Raw genomic sequence first — 15,918 nt, 5'->3', positions numbered from 1 at the left:
GGCTGATGGACAGTTTAAATGAGGTCTTGGGCATTAAACTGAGGTTTTTACTACTGTCTGGCTCATCAACTGAATTTGAAGGCCATCTTAGATAACTGTTCCGAAGAGTTTGCTTTTGGTAGAAAACGTTTGGCTATTTATGTTTTCAGGTATGTGTTTTATTTTTGGATGACAAAATAAATGAATTTATAGTCAGGGAACACCCAGCATCTAACAGACTTAGGAAGCATACATGGTTTATAAGACTCAGTTGCAGTTCTCATAAATTAGAACCACAGAATCATAGGCTTTGAGAAGTTGTAGATAGACTCTGGAAGATGAGGATGAACATTGGTTAAGGTGCACTGTGTGCAGACTCTGTGCTTTGCATGCTGGGTATGGAACCCCAAGAAATGGTTGCATACACCTTGATGGGTAGGTGTATTAGACCCATTTTGCAAACAGGAAAGCTTGAGCTCAGGGAGGTTGAATACTTTGCACATGTCCAATATCAAAGCCTTGAAGTTCGCCCTGTCCTTGTGATGGGCTCTAAAATCCTTTCCATTTACAGATGTGGCAAGATCTGCCTTTATCCTCTCATTTCACAAGTTCTGGGCCAGATAAAGCAGTGGAATTTTGCAGTCTTGGTGTCCCATAACTGATTTGGTGAATCTAGAAGAGGATCTTGACTTTTCCTGCCAGAAATCTGTTCACTTGAAGCTCCTCTGAGTCATTCGTCAGGCTTTGCTTCTCTTTCTCCCTTTTGGGAAGATACTTGCCATGGGCCAGCTCCACTTTTGAGGTCAGTAGTGTATTTGAAGATGACTTCATATTTTCTTTAAGAAAAATATTGCAGGTGGAAATTAAATTTGTTGAGCATTTCCCATCATCTCCTCTAACATATGGTGGTGGGAAGTGACAGCACTGGGCTGGGAAGTAGGGAGTTCTCACTTGGAATCTGTCACTGACCAGTGAGAAAACTTGGGTCAAGCCTTCCTTTCCTTTGGGGCTTCAGTGTCTTCATCTGTAAACAGTGAGGACACCATCAGGTGATTCTTAAGATTTTGAAACTCTGCATGTCTTGTGGTGTCAAAACCATCAATTTCTGCTGAGCTGCGTAATCCTGCAGCTGTTTTCTCTGATACTTTTCAATCTTTAGGTTTAATCTATTCCACAATGTATAATTTTTTAAAGGGATGCTTTTATAGACACTTCTGAAATATAAAATGGTGGGGGGGGTAAATGGATGTTAAAAAATAGAAAACAACCAATTAAATAGTGTATAGTATGTAATTCTCCTTGGAAACTTAGGAAGAGATTGAGGAGCACTTTAACAACTGGTAATTTAAATTGCATTTGAACTCTGCTAATGGTTTGTTTGCATGAGAACTTCAATCATTTCACAGCGGTTCTTTTGCGAAACTGCTTGTTCTCTTTATGGAAAGGAAGAAAAAAATTATTGAAAGAGAAGTTGACTGGGGAAAAGGGGGGCCACATTCATTTGTGCTTGGAGAGAAGGTAACCAGTGCCTGAGACATTGCCCCAGGGCCATGGTAGAGAGATTTACCTTTCTGCAAAGTTTGACAATCTGGGGAAGTCAGCTGCCCTTTGCTGCTGTTGTAGAAACTGTTCTGATTGATATCTCCCTCTGCAAGGAGAGGCTTAGGTTTCCTGGGGCTTGGAGTGGGATCTTTTGTTTTTATGAGACTGCGCTGTCCACAGGGCAATCTGTTGGCCTCCTCGTGCTCCATCCTTCAGTGGCTTTGACAATTCGAGTGCCCATGAAGACCGCTAGTTCTCAGGAAATGCATTGCTTTGCTGGACTTACCTTGATGATACTCCATTTTCTCAACTTAGTTTTTTTCTTTTTCTTTTTTTTGCTATTGGGCTGTATGCACGAGCTTTAAACAGGTGTTCTGAGGTCTGGGTGTATAAGTCCTGGTTATCCTTCAAAGCTGATTGTGTGGCCGAGGGCAGGTCTTTCTGGCCAGCGAATGTCAGTCATTTCTTCCATTAAAGTGGCCATAACTCAGTCCAGGGGAGCAGGCCCCAAAGTGGAACCTTGGGCTGCCTACCTCTCACTGTGCTTTTGGGTGGCCACCTCGCCCCTCCTCCCCAGTTTCTCCTCCTGTCAGTTGGAAGGGTTGAAGTGCGTCATTTTTAAGGTCCCTCTCAACTTTGAGCTTGTATAGGTATTTGAATGAGATCATATTCACAAGACGATTGTGTGATTGGGTCAATAATGTTTAAAATGACAGCAGTGAAAATGGGAGTAGTCATTTTTCTGGTATGTGGATTTCCCCTGAATCTATATTTTATAACAGTCTGCTACCCTAGAACACTTGTCTGTTGGAATATATATATTGCAGGATTCTTGACAAAATAGTACTAGTTCTTCATGAAACAAAGTAGTGAGGACTTACCAGGAAGCGTCAAGATTGTCCAGCCTTCTGCTGCCCACTGACCGTCATTTTTCAGGCAATGAAACTAAGGTTCACAGCAGTTACTAGATCCCATAGTTAGAAATTTGTCTCCAAACTCATATTTTTTTTCTCTTTTTATTTACTGTAGTTCAGATTTTGCTGTTAATTTTTTTTGCCTAAAATGTATCTAATTGGTCTCTCTCACTTTTGACATTATGATGAAGCTATCCCCCCACTTCCCCCCAAAGTTGAGGTATGAACATCGGGGTACCAGCATTCTCTTTCTTCATCATTCTGAGACATATTAGTGAAACAGAAGTGCCAGGAGCTGACTGGTGGCTTAGGAGGTACAGAGATCAGCCACTAAATTTGTGGGTTTCAAGCCTGGTGTCATTTCCAGTATGGTTTACCCAGCAAGCTCATAAGCTTGGGGAAGTTCTACAGCTAGTAAGATCCTCGAGATTCATAATTAACCTCCTTGTCTTATTTCTACAGGTGAGATCATTGTGGAAACAGAACAGAGGACGGAATCCAGTCACCTGATTCCAGTTCAGTGCTTCTGCCATTGTTCTACAGGGCATTCGTTGGAGGGAAGATATTTTTCCTCAGCTGGTGAGTTCTGTGCAAAAAAGGAACTTTTTCCTTTTATAATCAATATGCATATTTTAATAAATTTTAAAAGTCAGTTTCCATTTAAATCATGGGCACTGGTAACTAGGATGGAAGAACTAAGAAGAACAAAAATATTCTTCCTTTTTTTCTTGAGTTGATTTTATTGATGATGGACAATGAACAGCAAGATATTATAACGCTAATAAAATGGACAGCAAAGCTAAGGCAGGACTCAGCCTATGGAAGGTGGCAGGAAGAGAAATTGGAAGAAAATTTGAAGTAATTACGATTTTGGGTTGCCAATTACTGCACTGCTTCTTTCTTTCTCCTTTGGTGTGGAGGGGAGCATTCTTGAAATTGAACAACAAGAAAGAGTCAGTGAACAGTGTTATGGGTGTTTGTGAGGAAAGGAAGTAGTAGTTTTAAGTGGCTGTTGCTCACCCCTGTGCAGGGTGCTTCTTCTGTGATCATATATTTTCACATCAACCCTTTGTGGTGGGAAAGGCTACATTTCCTTAGACAAGGGTGTGTACCTGTCCTAAAGGGCCTGCAGCATTTCCACGGGGATCTGAGTTTTAATCCTGTTGCATACACTCAGAAAGGGGAATGGTGAGCAGGTAAGGTAAACTTTCCCTTGTGTTTTGGAATTCCTCTGTGTTTATAGCAGGTATAACATATTCTAGAAAAGAACTGATGATGTGGCATATCCTGAGCTATAGAAGAATCTGAGGAAAACAGCTGAGGGATTAGGGGCAAGACTTCTATTTCGAACTCTAAATCTGTACTCTCATTCCCAGGGCCAGTCGCTAAACACCTCACCTCTGGCTTTTTACTGAATAAATAGTATGTCTTGCCATGTTTATGGCTTAGTTTTTCAAGAGGGAGAGGATTCTGTTGTGATCAGTAAGACCTAACTTCATTTAAAAGTGAGGCTGAGTTTATGGTTACATTTTGTCACTCTTTCTTTCCTTAACCAATGTATCTTAAAAGAACACCTGGCTGGCTTTCTTTGCGCCTATGGATCTACATAAGATAAAAGGCTAGAAACCACTAGACTCTTCAACATTCATTTCAGTCTGCAACATTTCAAACATGGTCTGGAATGTTTCTCCCCAAGCAGACACTTTGAGCATCAGATGTAAATCTTTGTTCTCTGCTCCAGTGCCTGAGTTTTTCCAGTGCTTCCAATTCAGTTGTGATGAATACGAAGCCTTGTACTTGGGTTCAAACAAAAGTTCTAGTGTGCAATGGCAGAATGGGAGACAGTGCGTTACCAGAAGGGAGTTGGAAGAAACTCAGAAGGGTCTGTTGTCCATAAGCTAATTATGAGCCAACAGTGGTTTCTGTCCTCCAAAGCACTGATGCAGCCTCAGACGGAGGTTCAGAGAGGATAGTTGGGTGGCTGGCTCTGTCGGAAGCCGGGAAGCCCCGAGGTCGGGTGGCCCTCAAGCTCGGTGTGAGCAGGCCCCGGGCTCTGTTTCTCTGACGTGCCCCTCGCTCTGCCATCGTGTGTGTATCAGCTTCATCCACAGGGTGTTTCCCCTCAGGGTTGGGAACTGGCTGCCCGCTGTCGCCTGGAAACTCATGGCAGCTCCATGGTGGAGAAGAGGTGGTCCCTCAAGAGAATATCTGGGTGCTGTTAGGATGCAGAGAGAGGACTAACGTTTGTAGGTGACTGGGGACCTTATTTTACCCTCCTGTCAGAACTCTCCTAGGCTGGTGGACTTTAGTCCTTGCTTCCTCCTCTGAAAGGGACACTAGCCAACTGGCCTCTTCACACTATGGTGCTGAGAGGACCGGAAATGATGTCCCACTCTTACTGGAATGGATCCAGAAAAGGCAGGATGCAGAGCACACATCACAGTGGCCTTTAAGAATATAAAACATGGTCAGAAGAGGGACAGTATCTCCTGCCCGTGTGTGTAGCCCAGAGGCTAGTGGGATCTCTGGCACATGGTAGGTGCATGGTACATTTTCATGGAGAGAAAGACTAAATCTAAAGGCAGTGACTGTCCCTTTTCCTGAGAGTGTTTAGGCACTGGCTAGTTCTCTGTTGGAAAGCTTAGGAATTCTAGCACAGATGAGGCTGAACTGCATGGTTTTATGAGACTGAAACAAATGACTGGACAGAAATGGGCTTTTGGGACCAGTATGGCTTAAGAAGTCTGTGAATACAGTGAGTATTCAGATGTGGTATGGGATGGGGTATCAGAAGGCCTGTCAGTTATTAGATGTGGAACCCTAGCAAACAATATCCCTCCACTTTCATTTCCCTGATTGGAGAGTTAGAAATAATAATCATTTCCTGCTAACCTCTCATGTTTGTTTAGAGCATGTGGGTTGATAGATGCCAACCTATTTGGGAAACTCTAAAGTGTGATCCTTACATGATGGATCATTACAGTTGCTTTCTTCTTTTGTTTAAATACAAAGAATATAAAGAAAAATAAGATAGTGACTATAAAGAAAAATACTGATCTTAAATATAAAGAAACATAACACAATGTAATATGCAGTGCCCTGTGCTATTCCTGGTGCATCATATATATGCTCAGTGTGTATCCTTCCTTCCAGCTCTGCACCCCCAGCATCCCCAGGACTTAACGGGCAGTATTTTGTCCTCAATCTTGGAAAGCAGCTAGATCTGGAACCTGGCCCATTGATGATGGTTGAAGTTGAGATGACGTTGAGATGATTACTTTTTGTATTTGTTTTTGCTCTAGGCAGTGGGAGGTACAAGGAAGTAGATTTGAAGACTGAGGAAGTCTCAGTGCTTTTAGACATCCCCTAGAAGCTACAGTCTGCCCATTTGGGACTTGCTTTGTTTGATTAGATAATCACACCTTCTGCTCTAGGCGCGACTTACCCAGTGGGAGTCAGGAAGGAAATTATTCCCCTCTGTTGATACTAACATACAGTTGATGATGGTAGCTAAGGGCTGTCGGTTTTAATATTTCCTCTTTGGTCCTCAGGAGAATCAGGTATTAGTCTCTGCCGGAAGCAAACGATTGGTCACTTCCGTCAGAGGTGAAGGTCTTGGCTCCCTCCAGTCGGTTGGTGAAGTGGTTTCCGGCATGTGTGAACATCTGCGTAGCCAACTTTCATGTTACTGCTTCCAAAGTTACAAAAGGATTTGCTGAGTCTGAGCAGGGACTTGTCCAGCCTCCTGAGGCTCTGTGGTTCTTCTGTAACCCAGGAATGTGTTGTCAGAGGTATATGCTGTCTGTGAAAGTAGAAGGTGAAGCTTTCTCTCTCTCTGTCTTCCTTCCTTCCTCCTCATTCCACATTCTTCTATTTCCTGACCTCAGCACAATGGATACACTTTTACTGTATCTTGGGCAGAGCCCTAGGGTGGTCAGGGGTTCTCATGTTCTCTCTCATTGGGCTCCTGTGTGGTAGAAGGGGTCTGATGGCCAATGGATGGAGAGCCCCATGAGTCCTGGGTAGACTGCTGCCAGATGTTTACTCCTGGTTCACAGAGCGCGTGTTTGCTCTGTACCCTGATCCCTGTGCTTGTCTGGAAATCAGTGAAACTCAGGGTCTTTAGGACATCACAGTAAATTAGTTGTAGTCCTAACCTTGAGAAGCTCATAGTCTAGTTGGAGAGAAAGACATACATAAAAGTGAAATACACATTAGAAAGATATTGTTTACAACACACATCTATTGATCGCCAGATATGTTTCCAGTGTCATGTTAGGTGCTTGGGAACTCAAGGTAAATAAGTGAAAGACTCACCTTTCCAGGGGCTTAGATGACAGGGTGGGGGAATGGAAAGAACTGGGGACATTGGGAAAGGTTTCCAGAAGGAGAAGTTCTGACTTTAGAACTTCTCAGTGAACATGGAGTTGTCATCTGTATCACTAGATCTGGATAGGGTCTGGGGGTGGCGTGACTGATAGTAGAGAATGGCTGGGTAGGTAGGAGTCTGTCACCTTCCACTTGTGCTTCAGTCTCTGGCTCATTTTTCACCAATCTACTGCTGTCAAATGCATCATGTTGATTTTGAGCTGCACTGATATTATATCCATGGTCATCTTTGGGTGATCAGAGCATGCAAGGTGTATGTTCCCAAGCTAGCAAGCATCTCTACATTCCAGGGGACAAGGGTTCCTTTCAAGAGTTCCTGATAGCAAATCTCTTCTGCTCTGTTGTCTTGCCTCAAGAAAAATGGTGACATTGGTAAGAGGTTTTAAAATAATCCACAACTGGACCTCTCAGATTAGGGTGCTATCTTCCTTATCTATTGCTACTTAACAAATTACCCCAAATTTAGCACTTTAAAACAAGAAACATTGATTATCTCACAGTTTCTGTGAGTCAGGCATCTGGGAACAGCTTAGATGGGTGCCTCCAGGTCTACCCTGAGGTTGCAGTCTCATCTGAAGGCTCTGCTGGGGAGGACCCACCACCTCACTCAGTCACATCATTGGCAGGATCCAGTTCCCTGTGGGTTCTTGGCTTGGGAGCCTCAGTTCCTTTCTCTTCCCATAGGCAGTTCCCAACATGGCAACTGGCTTCCCTTAAAGCAGGTGAGCAAGACAGAATCCTTCCAATCAAGCCATATCCTTTTTGTTACCCAGTCCTGGAAGTGACACACCATTTCCCCTGCCTCATTCTCCTTTCTAGAAGCAAGTCACTACATCCAGCCCACAGTCAAGAGGAGGGATTGCAAAAGGGTCTGAAGAGCAGGAGGTGCAGTTACAGGGGTTCTCCTGGGGGGCTGCCTGTAACAGACACCCAAGCTTGCATGGCGTGTGCTAAGGTACATATACTCAGTGCACCTCTGTAGATCAATTTTATATGAAGGCTGTTTTGGAGGAGAACTCCATTTGAAATCTGAATATAAACATTGATATATAATTGCACAGAATGCAAAACTGGCATGACTTTTCAGAGGAAGAACACGAGTTTTTAATTAATGCTCTGTTCCTATACCTCTTTATCTTTACTCTTTATCAGTTGGTGCTACTTTGGTGGAAATGTTTGCAAGTTCTTGATTGAGTTCTTTGCTGTACAAAGAGATGCTTAGACCCAGAGACAGGACGACTCTTCCAAGGCCATGGAGCCAGGGGTAGCCATGGGAGGGACATCTAAGACACCTCTCACTCTGGTCCAGTACATCCCCTCCACCTCTCCACACAGTCTCTGCTCCAGATCATCCATATAACGTTTAGGTGTGCTTTCTCTGCTTTTTGAACCCTCTGTCCTGTTCCAGAAAGAAATTGGGGAAATTGTTCCAGGTCAAAATTTGGAGGCTTGTTGTCCCTGTAGGTAAATTTCAGGGTCTGCGTCTCCTGTTGAGTCACGCCATGTCCTGAAAAGTTGCATAAATCAGTATTACTTGGCTCAGACAGTGTGTCTCTGCAGTTATGAATAACATTTGTATTAAGAACAGTGAGCCGATACACAGCATTGCTGTGAGACTGACAGGATCAGACAGAAAACCTCAGCCAATACTTTCTGTCTGGCAGAAAACCCTTTTCCAGAGTATCCGTCTCCTCCCCTCACCAAAATAGTCTTTTTATAAAACCAAGCTCGGCAGTAAATTTCATAGAAGTTGACAGGTTCCCTGAGAGCCCACCTTAGCATTCCTAAAAAATTAATAGAAGTGGGAGATTTAAAATGTTGGTCAAGCTCATTAGTAGCCCAGCAGCCAAAATATGGAAGGCCATCTGTAGTCATTGAGACTGTCACTGGCCAGAGTGTCAACACTTTTCCCCACTCCATGATCCCTTTTGGCTTTCAATATTTTTTAAATACTTTTGTTGCTTTCAAACTGTTTCTTATCAATTGTTTAATTTTCATTGCAAATCCATAATAGGAAATAGTTTACAGTGGGACAGTTAGATTAAATGGAATTTGGAGTAAGGAGACTCTCTTGTATTAGTTGCATAATCTTACTTACATCCTTTAATCATTTTCAAACTGCTTTCCATACCTGAAAATAATAGTGGTAGTAGCACCTACCTTTCAGATTCTTCTGGGCTCACAAAGCAGCATGTGTATTTAAAGTGCCAGTTGTGTATGATACTTAGTGCATAGTTGGTGCACATTAAATGTTCATTTCCAATCTCCTTAGTAGTTTGTGACTGCTGGAAACCACTCTGGTTCTTTTCTCTATCAGGCCATCGTCTCAGTGTCCTTACTTTGTATTTTCCCCTTGGCTTGGGTCAGACCTGTGGCATTTGCATATGTCACCCCAGCTGTTATCTTTTTCTGAATAACTAAAAGCCTTAACATTTATAATTTTGCCCAATGTCTCCCAAGACGTAAATACAGACATCATAATATATTCATGTTTTCTGGTCTTTGGAAATATAGTCATTCTGGGAACAAGCTATTCGTACATTGTGTTTCATGAGGATGGTCTATTGAGAGGTCAGTGTTGGTTTTCATGACAAGATCGTTCAGTCCAGAGAATGCATCCCACTCAGCTGCCATCAGCCAGCTCTTCCTTTGTTAATGGGAGCTTCTCTGGGACCTGCCCAGGGCTGACCCTCTCTAGTTCCTCTTTGGACTTCTTTAGGATGACATCACCTCCCCCTGCTTCAATGGCGACTGGCTTGAGTTATATCAGTTATTAAAAATGATCTAATATTTTCCTTTTAAATCTAGGGCCCTGGCTCATTCTATGATTAAGCTGGTGATTTATTCATAATACGGTACAAGACGGCTGCAGCCACTCTATGATGTAATCTAAGAATGACATGAAAACAAAATAGGCTTTTACATAATGAAAGTGTTCCTGTAATACAGTTTAGGGCAAGGCTTTTTTTTTTTTTCCCCATTGAGAATGGAGATGGATTCTTTTACTTTTCCTCCAGTCCTTTGTCTGTTTTTCCATTTGTAAGTCTTAAGGCCTTTAAGTCAATTAAAAAAAGAAATAGCAGCATTGAAAACGCCACAAAGATGGTTGACTCTTCTAATCTTGTCTTGTCTTCATCTTTGTTCTCCTCGCCCACTGCTCTTCGTGGCCTCTGTTTTGGCCCCAACTCTCTCAGAAGCCCATAGCCTCTTCTCATCACACCACGGTCCTCCCCATTTCTTTGCTTATGCTGTGCTTGCTACAGGAAATGCTTTTCCAATCTTGAAATTTTTTCGGGTAAAGGCAAATAGAGCTTACTGGTTCCTACAGGTCTGCTCAAATGCATCTCTTCTTCCAAGCCTTCTCTGAAGCTTCTGCCTCCTATTGGGAAACCCTTTCTTTATCTGTATTAATACAACAGCAAGCTCCCCATCCCCACTCCCAGGAACACTGATAGAGTATCAGAGTTGGAGGAGGACAAAGGATTCAGGAATATGGGGATGGGACCTTTGTAGTTCTGGTTCTTTTCCTGACCCTGAGACACAGAGAGGTCATAGGTCATCTTTGAGCTCCAGTTGTCCTCATCTGAAGAATGAGTAGCTTGGATTTTATGTGGCCACATGGTGGATTTGTAGTGGCTGTTTGAGGTGCTGTGTGGAGAAGGATTCTGAAGTTGTGTCTGACCGTGATCATTTAGCAATATCTGCCATGACTGAGGATGGGGAAGGGCGCGGGGAGGTGCACAAGAGATGGCTGGGCAGTTTTTGGACTGGATGATTTAGAGTTCTCTTTTTCGTTTACCTCTTTAGATGCTTTGATTTGTTGACTTTAAGTGTCTCGCCAAGGTCACACAGGCAATCCAGTTCTCAGGTGTAGAGATGGCTAAAAACTACATATTCCAGTGCAGGCTGGCCTGCTGGGACCAACAGGACTAGAGGGGCCATGGTTTACCAGAGGCACAAGACTCCCCGGATTCTGAATGTCCTTGGGGTGGGGTGAGGTCAGAAGATGCTTCAGCTTTCTACTTTATGTCAGAGATGGCACTTCAAGGTCAAGGTGGGAAAGTTAGTTACTCTGCCAGGGTCTTCCTGGGTGGGCTCACAGAGTTACTTCCCATGTTCTTTTGAATCCCCTGTGCCCATCTCCCCAACCCCAGACAAAATGCTCAGCTCTCCAAAGAATGCTAAATTGCTTGAGCAGTAGATCAGCTCCAAAAATAGAAAAGGAGGTCCTGGAACAGTGAGAGATGGAGGGAAGGGAAGGGTGCAGTTTAAGATGGTTGATAGCACCAGAAATCAGAGCCTTTGAGGGATGAAAAAAGGAACTGGAAGTAGTTAGTGTGGAGAAAAGAGAAAGGGGTGGAGGAGGAAGGAGCAGGGTGGGGGGGACTGTGACCCAGAAGGGAACACAAACTCCCTCTTTGTGACCCCAGAAGGTTCTGGGAACATTGGGTGGAAGTAACAGAAAGACAGTGTGAGGGAGTGTGTTTTAGTATTAACAGCAGACTGCAGTGGCATTGTCCATTTCTGGGATTATGGGTTCCCTATCTCTGAGGGTATTTAGATAGAGGCTGATACCAATGGGTCCTCTCAGGGGAAATTAGATATTGTTAGACTGGATACCCTTTAAGGTCGTCCTGGAATTTTCTGAAGAGATGTTTTGTGTGCATTTTGTGCAAATTAAATAATTTCCATTTTGAAATGAAGGCTTTATGGAGGAAAGTGATTCTTCTTTTCTCCATGGTCTTGGCACACAGAAATGCTGACTTATCTTGGGCAATCTTTTGTTTCACTTAGCATTATTGATGAAGGAAAGGAGGCTAACTGAAGATGTCTTGGTAGTTGTTTGTGCTGAATGTATTTTTGAGGATGATTTCTGTGCTTCCTTTTAAGATAGTTCCAGAGAATTTAGTTCTGTTGGCCTCCTTCAGTCTGTTCCCCGCCCACTCCCCCTCCAGTGTCAAGAGCTTGCTTTTTCTGTATTATCTGAGTGCTTTGTTTATACCTTCAGTGGAGCATTCATGTCACTTTGCTCTGCTATATAAACAGATTTCCAGTCTTCCTTCTCCACTCGGTTGTAGAAGCTTCCTAAGAGCATAAATCTTGTCTTTTTCCGTAAGAGGACTCATGGCACCCAGTGTAGTGGTTTGCAGATTATTGTGATGACTCATTAACATAACAACTGGGTGTTTAGCACCTACTATGCACTAGACTATTCCAGGTGCAGGGAATTGAACTGTGAACCAAATCAGACAAACCTGTTTGATGGAACCAGACAACCATCAATGAGTAAATAGATAATATTTAGATCTGTTTTCAGAAGGAAAATAAGGCAGCTTAAGGGCACAGAGGGTGGCCTTGACACAGATTTAAATTCATTGATCTAAGAAGGTCTTACTGATACGAGTGCACAGGAGCAAGGCCTGAAGGCTATGAGTTAGTAAGCTGGAGACCAGAAGGGGAAGAGTGTTTCAAGCTGAAAGAAAGCAGTTGCCAAGGCCCTAAGGCTGAAAAGTGAGGCCAGTGTGACTGGAGTAGAATGACTCAGGTGAAGAGTACAGGAGAGGGGGTCACCCATTCTCATAAAGATAGATGAAGCAACAAATATTTATTAAGAACATATCGAAGATGCTCAGAAAAAAAGATTGCCTTTGTGGTTTAAAGAATCCACAGAAATCTAAGCAAAGGATGGCAAAACTTATTTCTGGTTTTCAACTGTAAGATATAGGGACAGTGACTGGAGAACGGGGACTGTATGGGGCGGGGGTTGGGGGGCCAGCTCAGAACAAGTCCATTTGCGGAGGGCACGGTTTCCCTCCTGTCTGTCGCTCTCCATGGTGGAGGACCTGCTTTCCGAGTCTCTGCTCCTGCTTCAGGCGCACCTGCAGGGAGGCTGGGGCCCCGGGTGCAGATGGGCAATTGCATGCCTAATCACCCATTCAGGCACCCACTTATTTGTTTTCCACATGCAAATATGGGTTTTCTGCAGATGGATTTAATATATTTGTTGCTTCCCCATTTTATTTAAAACAAAACAAACGACCAACCATGTCAGTTGAGGGCAACAAATAGAAACATGAGTATTATACGGTCTTTGCTATTCGTGCTGATTACATGGCTGAGAGGAATCCTAGGCAAATCAGTCTTTTCTGTGTTCGATTTTATTTTTACTTTATAGTGCCCCTGCTTACTCTCATTATTAATTTTTTTTTTAAAGAGGGATGTGGTGTTATTTATCCTTAATCATTTTTTCAGTTTTTCAGGCTTCATATTATTTCTGTGTGGTTTCCACTTTCACCTTTTTAGTTTCTGAACTTCTGACCCATTGTTAAAAAAAAATAAAAAAGGCATCATGGAGACTCCAAAGGCCATTGGCAGGTGGTGCCTGAAACTTCTTTAGCTTGGAAATAAACAAACAAACACAAATTAGAAGTATTTGCTCCTATTGATGCGCTATTATTACTTATTGTGCAAGATCATGCAAAGAGTCATCTCCATTTACCTGGGAGCTCTAGGTCAACACCAATACCAGAGACAGGGCTTTGAAGGGTGTTTGCTTTGATGGCTAATGAAATTTCAGAGCTCTAAGGAAGGACGTCAGAATTGATAGAGACTTTGGCGTTCATTATATCCCAAATGCCTCACTTTACAGTTAGAGAAACTGAGGCCCAGAGAGGTAAAACAACTTGTTTAAGGTGTCAGAGAGTAAGGGGTAGAGATCGGATTTGAACAGCTGGAGTCCCGGCAGGTGGCTGCCTCTGTGGCCGGGGGATGAAGAGACTGCTGGAGCCCCCCTGAGGATCTCATCTCAAGGTGAGGTCTGTGTGTAAATGGGGTCCATGTGCCCTATGTTTGTGTCTCTTATAAACTAGCTAAAAAATCCTTTTGGTGTCAGATCTTAAGCAGGAAAGCAGTGATGGGGATTGTGAGGAACTGCTCGTAGTTTGCCTAAATAACAAGATTGTGGACAGGATAAGAGGGATCTTGGGGTGAGCATGTGTGTATGTGAGAGAGAGAGAGGCGATGAACAAACTAAGAGGGAGAGCGTAGACCGCTTGGCAGGAGGCACCGAGGCACAGGATTTGTGAGACAGAGGAAGTCTGCAGCTTACTGGATTGGGCTGCTTTATTTTGTAGGAAAAGAGAGACTGATATCCAGCGTGACTGAGAGCCTTGCTCCCAATTATCCAACTTGAACTGAGTTGTTAGAGTATCAAGCCAGCAACATCCTTTGAGAGAAACTTTTATTTGAAAAAGTACCGATCACCACTATCAAATTGTATTTATTGGTTAGCCAGGAGTGCTGCTCATGTGAGAGGAAGCATCTGCTGCCTTGGGGGTTCTTTTCTCAGATGTGATTTTGGCAGGAGATGATTGTCAAGGTCTGTGAGAGCGGCATGCTCAGGTCTTCTCTGTTCTTGCCAACATGACAGACACCTAACCAGACATCAAATGAATGCTTAACTGACTTCCCCAATGGCCAGCTTCCAAATGATCCCCTGAAAAACTTAGGTTTGGAGATGAAGGCTAGTTAAATAGCATTTGGTGGATCCTTTATTCTTTTCACTTTTGAATGTTAAACGTTAAGATGCTGGATTACCGGGGATGTATGCAAAGTCCAAGGTGATATTTTTGGAGGTAGCCTAAGAGCAGAAATGTCCATATGTATGAAAAGGGCAAACTTGTCAGGAATGTACTGAGAGTGCGTCCATGGGTAGTGGCTGCAGGAATGATAAATGGTTCTGGGGACAGCCTTGACCCCGAAGGCGTCCAGAAGCCAAGCGTGGTGAGGGAGGGAAGGACTGTCGGTATACGAATGCATTCAGCCTGCTGTGTCTGCTCTGTGCAGGGGCCCTCTCTGCAGCCGTCTGCCCTGAAGTCCTGGCTGTCTTATTCCCCTGCTGATACCGCACGGCTTGATATAAATGCTTCCCACCATGTGCTGGACTATCCCAGACACCGCCCGCAGCCTCTGTGTCCGTGTCAGACACAGCGTGTTGGGAGTTGAAGTGACTCCATCCTTATTCCTGTGTCTTTCTCTCCCCTCCGCACCACTGTGCCCACCCACCTCCCCCTTCAAACAAATCCTAATTGTTTGAAGGCTCCTGTATGCAGATTTGTTTGCATTTTGTCACTGATTTGTTTCCTGTTCATGTCTGAAATGAATTCATTTAATGTGAGACCACGTTATAATATACTTGAATTCTCTTCGGCTATATGATTTCTTTTGTTTCTTCTTTTTCCTTCTCTCCTTGGACGTCTAGCTTTCTCGTCTACACAGACAATCTATTTTTGAAGACTCTTCAGGGAGTTGCTGACTTTGTTAGAATTACTAGTGTAGAAGGCATTCGGATGACAGAATCCCACACTTAACTTGCTTTTCTAGAAACAATTTATTTTCCCTTTAGCTTCAAGGAGTAGCAGTGGGGAATGGGGCGTTCTGAAAAGAAGAAAAATGTGCCAAATGAGTCGCAGATTTCCAGTGAGGTACACGGAAAAAAGGTTTTGATTTCAGTGACCTCTCTGCTCGTTGGAAAATTCTGGGCTGGTGGCTTTCATGATTCCCAGACTGAGCACTCTCGGGTTACACTGAGTGATGTGGGGAAATCTCAGGGTGGAGGGTGCTCTCTTATTGGGCTCAAGGGTGTTATAGAGACATGCCGTCCTTTGGCATTAAGACACATCATTTCTTCCAGTTGGGTCATGTCTAAGGGCTACATCCACATCCCCAACTGCTCGGAGCACAGAAGGAAGGCAGAGTGTCTGGGGAGTCAGCCTTCACGTGGGTTATGTTTGAGCACGGCCACTGGCCAGACTCTGTGATGCTTACTGATTTCGTTCAACCAGCTTCTTGAGTCTAGACGCAGGCATCTTACGTACCCCACCCACCCGTTGGGTACTGTCTCTGATTTATTTTGCATTTGGGTCTGTTTGGTTGTATTTTTAACAGCATTGAGTAAGAGGATGGGTGAGCTGAGCTCTGACCCCGGCTCTGCCGCAACCACCTGTGGAACTACCCTCAAAATTTTCATTTATTCAAGAAATATTCAAACGAGCACTTTTTACACATCAGGTACCTGAGACACAAAAATGTGTAA

The 15,918-nt window shown here is 43.6% G+C and overlaps 1 protein-coding gene across 8 annotated transcripts in view; it reads left to right on the top strand.

Annotated features, from left to right (window-relative positions):
* The window catches only part of LPP (LIM domain containing preferred translocation partner in lipoma), a 719,231-nt gene that overhangs the window by 63,465 nt on the left and 639,848 nt on the right, over positions 1 to 15,918 (top strand). For 6 of the 8 annotated variants that reach the window (XM_070466247.1, XM_070466252.1, XM_070466251.1 and 3 more), the window contains exon 2: positions 2,898 to 3,014. The gene's annotated coding sequence lies outside the window, so the exon portion shown is untranslated. Of the gene's footprint in view, positions 1 to 2,897; positions 3,015 to 13,293; positions 13,635 to 15,918 lie in introns of those variants that run through there. The other 2 variants (XM_070466253.1, XM_070466254.1) reach the window with 1 other exon arrangement.

Source organism: Odocoileus virginianus, chromosome 4 (genome assembly GCF_023699985.2).
Source record: "Odocoileus virginianus isolate 20LAN1187 ecotype Illinois chromosome 4, Ovbor_1.2, whole genome shotgun sequence".
NCBI lineage: Eukaryota > Metazoa > Chordata > Mammalia > Artiodactyla > Cervidae > Odocoileus > Odocoileus virginianus.
This window is presented reverse-complemented; position numbering and strand designations above follow the sequence as displayed.